The sequence below is a fragment of the Pseudonaja textilis genome, chromosome 2 (genome assembly GCF_049901715.1).
Source record: "Pseudonaja textilis isolate UNSWEBS1 chromosome 2, rPseTex1.2, whole genome shotgun sequence".
NCBI classification, from domain to species: domain Eukaryota; kingdom Metazoa; phylum Chordata; class Lepidosauria; order Squamata; family Elapidae; genus Pseudonaja; species Pseudonaja textilis.
In genome coordinates this window covers 142,349,698-142,359,867 of record NC_141991.1, presented here as the reverse complement: position 1 = coordinate 142,359,867, position 10,170 = coordinate 142,349,698, and the positions used below count along the sequence as shown (strand labels likewise).

General features: G+C 47.3%; 1 pseudogene; it reads right to left on the bottom strand.

Annotated features, from left to right (window-relative positions):
• Positions 1 to 8,438, bottom strand: LOC113453246 (lysozyme C, milk isozyme-like; annotated as a pseudogene).
• Between the last annotated feature and the right edge of the window lie 1,732 nt (positions 8,439 to 10,170).

Below are 10,170 nucleotides of genomic sequence, written 5' to 3'. Positions count from 1 at the left end.
AAATGCAGAAGCATCAATCTCAGAGCTGGCAGCCACGGATCCATTTTGACAGATCTCTTCCTTTGCAGTTGTTTCTCCAGGCAATCATAAACATAAGTGTTAAGTTTGAGCAATGAGAGGCTGAACCAGAGCATGAGTGCAACAGTACTTTATTTTACAAATAAAGGGCTGACCGTGCTTGTCAAGCCTGGAACTGGCTCGCAGAAATCAGCAGCCAGTTGGACCCCGCAGCCTGCTTTTATAGCTGGCTGCTGGGGAGAACTGACCAATGGGAATGGGGGAATAACGCCCACACAAAGTGAGTGGACCTGAGTGGAGAACTCCTTGAGTCCTCAGGACATAACACCCCTTCCCCCAGATGCGAACACGCATAGTCCTTGAGGTAGATGGGGGTTTGTGTTGGCGCCCGGAGCGGCGCAACTCGGGAACATTGTCTGACTGTTCGGTATCAGTCTGTGACGGTTGAGCTGGCATAGTGTCGCCAACACTCTCTCTGGACTGGGCATCCTCGGAAACCACCGGGTTGGTTTCTGGAGTCAAACTCTCGTGGGTTGGATCCGGTTGTTCAACTCTCTGGGCGCTGTTATCTGAGTTTGGGCTGACCGGGCGACCGCTGGCGCAGACTGGTCACTGGGTGCGGTGTGGCTGGGTGGCGGATGGGACGGTTCCCCTTCGACTGGAGACTCTGGATTCTTGTTTGCGAGGTTGCTGAGGCGCCTTCTGAGTTGGTCTATGTGTCTCCTCCAGGCGCGACCATCCTCCAGCCTGACTCTATATGATCTTGGCCCGGTGACGGCGATGACCTCGCCCGGAATCAAAGTGGGTCCCCAGCGAAATTCCTTGCGAATATCGGCTCCTGTAACATAAAATGTCTAACCCCGAAGTGGAAGCGAGGGGAGAGTCAGGGCAGTATTGTGGGTGCAGTCTATCTAATACAGTCCTCAGGCGCCGGCCCATCAGAAGTTCCGCTGGGGACTTATTGGTGACTGCACAGGGGTTGAGTGCTGGCTCATCAGGAACCGTGAGAGTTTGTGGTGCCAGTCATCTCTGCCAAACCTAGCGAGGCCTCTTTGGTGGTCCTGGCGGCCCTTTCAGCCAACCCATTACTCGCAGGGTGAAATGGGGCTGTGAAAATGTGGCGAATGCCTAGGTTGGCTGCAAAACGGCTGAATTCTACTGATGCGAACTGTGGGCCATTATCGGAGACCAAGGAGTCGGGTAGTCCATGGGTAACGAACAGGCGCGTTAACACGTTGGTGATTGCTAGTGTGGTGGTCGTGGATAGCTGCGCCCGTCTATCCACTTGGAATAAGCGTCCCGACCACTAGGAACATCTTTCCATGCACGGGGCCGGCCAGATCGATATGGATTCTAGACCAAGGGCGCTGGCGCTCTCCCATCTGGTAGGGGTGGCGATGGGGGAGCAGGACGGGATTCCTGGCAAATGCTGCAGGAACTTACCCAATTGGCAATGTCCTCGTCTAGACCCGGCCACCACACGTAGCTGCGTGCCAACGCCTTCATTCTCACAATGCCGGGGTGTCCCTGTGTACACGCTTCCAGGACTCGGGTGCATGGCGAGGTCGGGATGACCACTCGAGTGCCCCACAGTAGACAACCCTGCAAACTGGACAGCTCCTGCATGCGAGTCTTAAAGGGTGCGAATTTGTTATCAACATTGCCTCCCGGCCACCCCTCCTCACCCAGTCGAGCACCTGGGCGAGCGTTTGGTCTGCCTTGGTTTTGGCGGCGATGTCAAGGGCGGTGATGGGCAGGTCCAACTGGGTGATTTCAAAAATGGCATTGACAGGAGCTGGGTCTTCAGCCGGAGCGGGTAAGGGGCAGCGACTGAGCGCGTCAGCGTGGGATAAGTTTTGCCCGGCGGTGGATAAGTTTGTATGAGTAGGCCGCTAGGAAAGCGTCCACCTTGTCATCCGAGGGAGAGGACTTGAGGTGTCTGTTTGTCGCCGGCCAGTAGGCCCAGGAGGGGCTTATGGTCGGTGACCAGTTCGAAGAAGTGGCCAAAAGGAATTCGTGAAACTTTTTCACGGCTGCAACAGCTGCTAGGGCTTCCTTGTCTATTTGGCTGTAATTTCGCTCCGTGGCCGAGGCGTCCTGGAGAAAAAGCGATGGGGGCCTCGGCGCCATTGGCGAGTCGGTGACTAAGGACCGCCCCAATTCCAAAAGGGGATCGTCTGCTGCCAGTACTAAAGGAAGGTTGGGGTCGAATTGGATGAGCACTGCTTCTGGCGTAAGTAGTGATTTGACGGCGTTAAACGCCTGGTCTTCTTTGTGCCCCCAGTGCCACGGTGACTTTTTGTCTAGTAATCTGTGTAGGGGTTCGCTACTGAGGCTTTATGGGGCAAAAAGGATGCATAAAAGTTTAGGAGTCCCAAGAAAGCTTGTAGCTCCGTTTTGGAGGTCGGTGTGGGAGCTTCGTGGATCGCCCTGACCTTGGACTCCAGTGGGTGAATGCCAGAGGCGTCAATTTTATAACCCAGAAAGTCCACCTGTCTAGTGGCAATGGCGCATTTTTTTTTTTTAACTTGAGGCCATGCTGTCTGAACCTCTCTAACACTGCTCGCACTCTCTGGAAGAGTTGGGGTCTGTCCTGGCCGAGACCAAGATGTCGTCAGTAGGGTACTACACCAGGAGGCCCTGTAAAATCCGCTCCATGAGGGATTGAAAAATACCGAGGCAACACTTGCCAAATTGGAGGCGCTTGCATCGGAAGGCACCCCTGTGAGTGGCGATGGTCTGAAGTTCCGCTGTTTGGTTATCAACAGGGAACTGTTGATATGCTTGAGACATGTCCAATTTAGCAAAAATACTGCCCGGTTCGAATGTGTGCAATAAGTGCTGAATGACGGGCACGGGGTGGCGCTAACTTGTAAATATTTATTGATTGTTGTCTTGTAGTCCGAGCAAATTCTCAGGCTACCATCTTTTTTGAGGGTGTGACAATGGCGTCTCCCACTTGGCGAAATCTGTTGGCTCAATGACCCCTTGTTTTAGTAGTTTATCCAATTCAGCGTCTAGTTTTGGTCGAATAGCAAATGGAACTCTCACGTGGTTTTAATCTGATTGGGACTGCCTGGGGTCAACGGTGAGCGAGATGGGGGTTCCATTATAACACCCCAGCTCCTCGCTGAACACATCTGCGTAGTCAGCGAATAAGGAGTCAGTGTCTGAGGTTGAGACAGCATGGACTCCTGTTAACCCTAGGCCGAGGTGGGGAAACCAATCGAGCCCCAATAAGGTGGGTAGGTTGCCGTTAACTACCACTAGAGGTAGGTGGCCTTTAAAAGCTCTAAAACTGACAAAGAACTTGCCTCTGCCGATCACGGGAATGGCCTTCCCCTGGTAGTCCTTCAGACCGAACTGGCATCTCTGAAGCCGGGTAGTAGATAGGCTGGGGTGGAGTCTCTTGAGGGTGTTCCACGAGATTATTGAGAGCGCTGACCCTGTGTCAACCTCCATGTGCACGGTTTACCTTCTAGGGAGACGGAGAGAAATTTTACTAACAGAGAGTGGCAAATCGCCTGGCAAGGCGGTGCGTGCGACAGTTTAATACTTGCCTCTGTGGTCCCGAGTGCGAGGGCGGGGTCTTTGTGCAGCGCTTTGGGGGCTTGGCAGACTCTCGCAATGTGCCCCCTCTTATGGCAGTTGTTGCAAATGGCTCCTTTAAACTTGCAGGTGGCCCTTTGATGTGATCCCCACAGGCTAGGCACAGGGTGATGTGCTTGGGTGGACGGTGTATTCTTGTTTGGCCCCTACCTGCGACCGTCTGTCATTGGTGAGGCGATGGACATCGTTCTCATCGTTGTGGCCTTCCTCTGCTTCCACCTCTTGGAATGGACTGGGAACGCTGCTAGCTTGGTGCTTGGGCCCTGAATTTCGGTGGCTGAGTTCGTTGCTAGCTCGGCTGCTAGGGCCTCCTCTACCGCTTGCGAGGTTGAGGTCTTTTTAGCTAGCAGTCGCCTCTGTAGGTTGAGATCCTTGACCCCACAAACCAATTGATCGAGGAGCATGTCCTCCAGGTATGTTCCAAACCCGCAGTGCAGGGCTGCTGTTCTGAGGCGGCTATATATTGGTTGATGGTCTCCTTACTTGATTGCTTCCTCATTCGGAACGTGAACCTCCTGGCGATTTGTGAAGGCCTGGGAGCGTAGTGGTTTGTGAGGATCTCAAGCAACTCGGACCACGGGCGTTTTTAATTCTCTCGGCGCCACGAGTGCTGCAGCGGTATCGTAAAAGCGGTGGCTCCGCAGTAGATTAGGAAATAGGATTTTTCGATGCTCTCCGCATCCGCCAGGCCGACCGCATCGATGTAATGATTGAAACGGTTCTTATCGATTCCCACTTCTCTTCGTCTGGTTTAAACGCCGGGAATACTGGATTGGAACTCATGGTGCTGGAGCGGCTGGGCTACCTGCGGGAGAAATCTCTCTGGGACTACGACGCTCGTGAGTTACTAGTGATATCAGCTCTGGAGAGGTTTTTGCTACCCTCTCTTTCTCTCTCTCTGGGTTACCACGTTGGCTGCTAGCCGTTGGAGGTGTCTTGATTCGCGCCAAAAAAGTGGGCGTTAGTGACTCTCTACAGCGCTGTGCTGTGATTCCTACTGGCTCGAAATTCAAATGACACCCGTTTGAATTTGCGCCAAATGCAGAGCGGCTGCGGCTCGCAGCGCTTCACTTTCCCCGTAGCGAGGCTAACAAGCGGCTACAGGCGCTTCTAACTATTTGACTCAGACCGCTTTCTCTGGCTGCGGATCTGCGTTTGCTCTTTTTGATCGCTCGTTTCGCTAGCTGACCGCTCTCTCTGGCTGCGGATCAGCGTTTCCCTTGTTGCCAGCCGATCGCTCTCTCTGGGCTGTAGATCGGTGGCTAGGTGACTCAGCGGTTGCAAGGTGCTTCTGGTAGCCATCCCACCCTCGTCGCCAGTGTTAAGTGTGAGCAATGAGAGGCTGAACCAGAGCATGAGTGCAACAGTACTTTATTTTACAAATAAAGGGCTGACCGTGCTTGTCAAGCCTGGAACTGGCTCGCAGCAATCAGCAGCCAGTTGGACCCCGCAGCCTGCTTTTATAGCTGGCTGCTGGGGAGAACTGACCAATGGGAATGGGGGAATAACGCCCACACAAAGTGAGTGGACCTGAGTGAGAACTCCTTGAGTCCTCAGGACATAACAATAAGAATACAAATTAAAAATAAACATAATGCATAATGCCTTTGTAGATCACAAATATGTTTGTTTCTTTGACAATTTCTGATGATGTAAGTCTCCTTGAAGAGTTTGAGGGAGGTGAGCTAGTGGCTACTCTTGTTCATGCATTTTTCCTATCCTCTGACTTTCGTAATTGTTAATCTTCTCTCCAGGTTAAAATGAAAGGAACTACAATTGTTTTAATTAAATAGTCCTCATCTTCTATTTCTCACAATAAAGTTTACATGCCACTGCTGCAGAATAGATAATTTGGACTCTAAATAACCTTCCCAGAGTCCATGCCAGACAGTACTCAGAGGAGTTAACATCTGGAGTATTGAGTAAGCACTAAAAAGCTCACAAAATTCTATCCAAAAATCTTAGAATGCTTTAAAATAGCACACATCAGAGTAAATTCTAAAAAATTCTGATTATTGAACTCATAACTTTTTTATGCTTTGCTTATAGATGCTCAGCTTAAGGGATTTCCATCTAATGGTCTGCTGCTGCAGCCCCCTTTCCTATTTATCCTATGATTGGAGGCTTCACAACTATCTCTCCCTGCTTCTCTCATTACTATGTTCTTTACCTACCAGATTTCTGATCCCATGGAGCTCATTCCTGCGATCAGAGTCCTGGTGTTTAAATGGCCCTTGGCCAAATTCTTCTGCTACCAGCCCCAGATGGTTGCTAACCCCAATGTTGACCCTGTGTTTAAAGAGATTTTAAATTAGGTGAGAAAGACAGAAATTGAGACTGGATGTGAAATTGCTGGGAAGGAATTATTCAGTCATAATGGGCATCAACACTCACACTGGTAAATTGGTTGTCGCTCTGCTTTAAGACCTGGATTTAACAATCCACCCATTCCAGGTTTAAAGGTTCTAAAGCATCCAAAGTGCAAGTATAGAAACAAAAATTTTAAAAAAGTGTATTTTGTCACCCAGGCTAAAAGTTGTACAATAATTTAAAGAAAGGTAATTAACGTTCATGACCACAAGAATAAGTTCATTTGCTACTGAATGGTACAAGTAGAAAGGTGTTAATGAGAGACTGACTCACCAGGCATTCACCCTCTTGGGACCACGCACAATTCTCTTGGCAGAGACAATATCATCTGTGATGTCATCATCTGTGAAAGCTGCCGAAAGAGGCAAATTAGAATACATCCATGTTCAGATGTTTCAAAGGTATTTCCAAAGTTTTGTATAACATTATTATTTAAAACAGATTCCTACTTAACAGGAATTTTAGTTATAGGAATTCATTAGTAATGTATGCAATACATTCACATCTTTAACAGTATAGCCTATTTTCTGTATAGCTGGCGTGGCCTCTTTTCATGTTCTAATCAAGTAGAGTAACAATTCTGAAAAGTATAGAATGCTAGGGATCTGTTTTCTCTCTGAAGTGAATATTGGCAGACTCTGAGTCCAAGAACCAGATTTCTCTGACAAAGGCAGAAACCAGAGAATTGGGTTCCTCAGCCAGGTGGAATCTGGTGCTGGATTTGTTGCCCTTAACCTGTCTCTCTGGCAAGATATTGATTAATTTCTGTGAAGTTGGGATCGAGTGGCTCTGCCAAGCAAGCTACCCCTTACATTATGGGTGGAGAGCTAGTTTGGTCTTGTGTCTCCAGTCTATAAAAAAGCAAGAGAGATTGTGAGACTGTTGATGTGGGACAGGGGAACCTCATCAGATATGTGTCTGGTATCATTAGACTGAGAGAGACATTTCACGTGTCTTGCTTTTTTAGTGACATAGGTGAAATAGATAGTAGGTCAGGTCAGGAAGCAACAGTGCAAGGAGTAGAAGCATACCACCTCATTGTGTCAATTCTATTGAATTTTGAAATTTTGTTAAAGCTTGTCTCTTTATCTGTCCCCTCCAATATGTGTCTTACCACTTCAAGCCTTATTGCAGCCATTAGCTGTATGGCCCTGGTAATTGTTGCACTACCAGGCGCTGTTTATCTGGAAAATTCCATAGTTGCGGCTGCCATCCAGGTTTGGCTGCCCCACAGCGTTGGTGTTGTATCTGCTCTCATAATAAGCCATACAGACCCCTGGAAGAAAGCAAACAGGCAAAGGACTATAAAAAGTGTTAGATCTGGGAGGATGGTTCAAGAACAGAGGCAAGACTCAGATAGCAACAACAGCTCTTTATTAGTGACTCCAGATCTGAGCAACTAATCCCAGCCGCAGCAGCCCCTTATATAGGGCTGGCTGCGGCTAGGCAGCCAATGAAGGCGATTTGAGTTTGCCGCTCTTGGCAGGGCCAATCGCGGCAGCCCGTTTACTGGCCAATTGCATCAGTCTATGGCGACCAATCACGATCGGCTATCAGCAGGCCAATCAGGTTTGCAGGCTTCGAGCCTGCTAGTCCGGAACAAAAAGCATGTGCTATAAAGGAAAAGGCTGTTCTAGTTTTTTAAACGAATGTTTAAAACAAAAAGTTTAACCATATATTCATTCTTCCTGAACCAAGGAAGGACCCATGAAGTCCAAATTCACGGGAATTTGGAATAAAACTGAATCTTGTCTCCAAAATATTCCTGGGGTTGTTAATGGCACATAAAGGCACGTCTCCTTCCTTCTCTCTTCTTAAATTGGGCCTTCCAAGGAGGAGATACTTTTCCATTGTGGGACTTTTGCACTGCCACAAATCTTCTGTGATGGCCCCTTCAACCATATCCTGAATTGAAATGATTTGGGGAAACTGAAGGATTTGAGAGGATCCTGGCAGGGATAAACCCTATTCCAAAGAGAACAAATTTAAGCCAGTGATTGTTAAAAAAGAAAAACCAATGTGGTCTAAGCACACTCCCATTCTGCTGTTGTGCCAAACAGGCAATAAAGTGGATACTGATCACCCTCTTAAAACTAAGGGTGTTAGTGCAAGGTGAAGTGGGAAGTCTCCCCAGACATTTGGGATGGGACAAAAACATATTCTACCATTCTAAGAAAATTGAACAGAGCTTTTTATTCACTGGGTGGGCTGGAGAAACTCTTTCTGGGAAGGAACTTCCCCATTTTGCATCCGTCTTGCAAACCTGGAACTTGCGATGGGGGAGGAAAAGACTGAGTATACTCACAGTTGGCCAAATTGTAGCCATAATATCCATCCAGGCCACCTTGCTTCAGACAGGAAGCCAGGCTACATCTGGAGTATTGTTTGGTTTCACTGGCCACAATGAGGAGGAAGAGGAGAGTGAGCACTAATACCTTCATTGCTGCAGCTCTTGGAAGATGATGTCTGATTTTTCCAGGTTGGCTATGTTGAAAGGCTGGAAAATGCCTTTCTTCTGAGAGCTCGATTTTCCTGCTGGGAGAACTCCGGTTTAAAGACAGAGACAACTGCTTGGAAGCTGGTTCCTTTTATTTTTCAGGAAGGCAAGAGATAGCAAGAAGTCTGCGTTCCTGGGGCTAGCTAGCTAACCTTGAATGGTGAATTCCTGGTTCTTTATACCCTTTTCCTCCGTTTGTGTGTGAATGTTCGTTTAGTATTTAATGTTTAATGTTTAGATATTAAAAATCCTGTCAGAGTTTAATTTTCGCCAGAAGGCATACTTAGCGAGGTGTGGAAAATAACTCTGCGGGGCGGCTTGATTGCCGTATCGGTTCTTTCTTAATCTCTTACCTTTATAATGGGTTTTTTCTATTTGTTTCCTGGCAATCTCCTGTCTGTTTCCTATGTAATTTATTCTGTGTCTTTTGTTTGTTTGTTTGTTTTGCTGATTGGGCCTTTTTCTCTTCCTAGCTTTCTTAATTACTTGGCTTTTGTCTAGGGGGCTCCTTTCAATACTTTTTATTAAATTTCTTTTCCTATGCAAGTTTGTTTTTATGGCTAGCCTGATGTTCCCCTCGGGCTTTTCCTGCTTGGGTGTCACCACTGTCCTGGTGAAGTTCCCTTTCCACAGCTACTTGGATTTTATAGTTACAGCTTGAGAAACTGGCTCTTTTGGAGGGATGGTATGTACAGAGTATGTAGCAATAACATTTCCCCAATCTGTGGTTATTATGGATTGACAAGCAGAGACAGTTGAGGGCAAAAACCAATGAGGAAGAAAAAGAAAGGGCACGGGTGTGATGGAGGGTTGCGGAACCAGTGGAACACAAACCATGAAAAAGGTTTAACTGTCGTTTTCAATTTCATAAAGATCTAAACCTAACAATGGGTGAGAAGAACATTTGTGGCACCCGAGGAGGTCCTGGATCGAGGCAATCTGCATGAGGGATAACAAAAATGTACAAGCTTGTACAAAAATGTACAAGCTTCAGTGTAATTGAAGCTCAACCATTTTATGGTCTTGCACATGAAAAAAGAACAGGATGTTCATTGTGTGGTGGCTTCTGACATCATTATTTTTCGGACCCCACTCATAGACATTCCTCTCTGGGGGACGCAATGCTTATTTGAGTTTTCTTTTTGGTTGTTTCAATTACAATTCTCTCTCTCTCTCTCTTTCTCTCTCTCTCTCTCTCTCTCTCCCTCCCTCGCTCCCTCCCCCTCTCCCTCTCTCTCCCGCTCTCTCTCCCTCTCTCTCACACACACATACACTTTTTTCTATTTGTCTTTTATCTATGTATAAAAAGAAAAAAGAAATGCCATCCATCCGCTCAATTATTCTTTTCAGAAACGTGGAGAAAAAGTTTAATTTTTCAATTCCAAATGTCTACTTTTATAAAACATCCATACATGCCCAGTGGAACAAAGAACCAAAAAAAAAGGCATATGTACATGTCACAATAACACAAGTCAATAAATTCGTCTCCTCGATTATCAGAAGCCATTACACAAGCTAGATGAGAGAACAAGCATGGAAATGGAAGCTGGGATTTCTTCCAGGTTGCATACTGGCTGAATTTACACAATTTGAATCAATATAAATAACTGTCCTTACTGGCCAGTGAATCTTTTTAATAAAATCAATGCCAGGCATACTTACTGAAAACTTTGGCT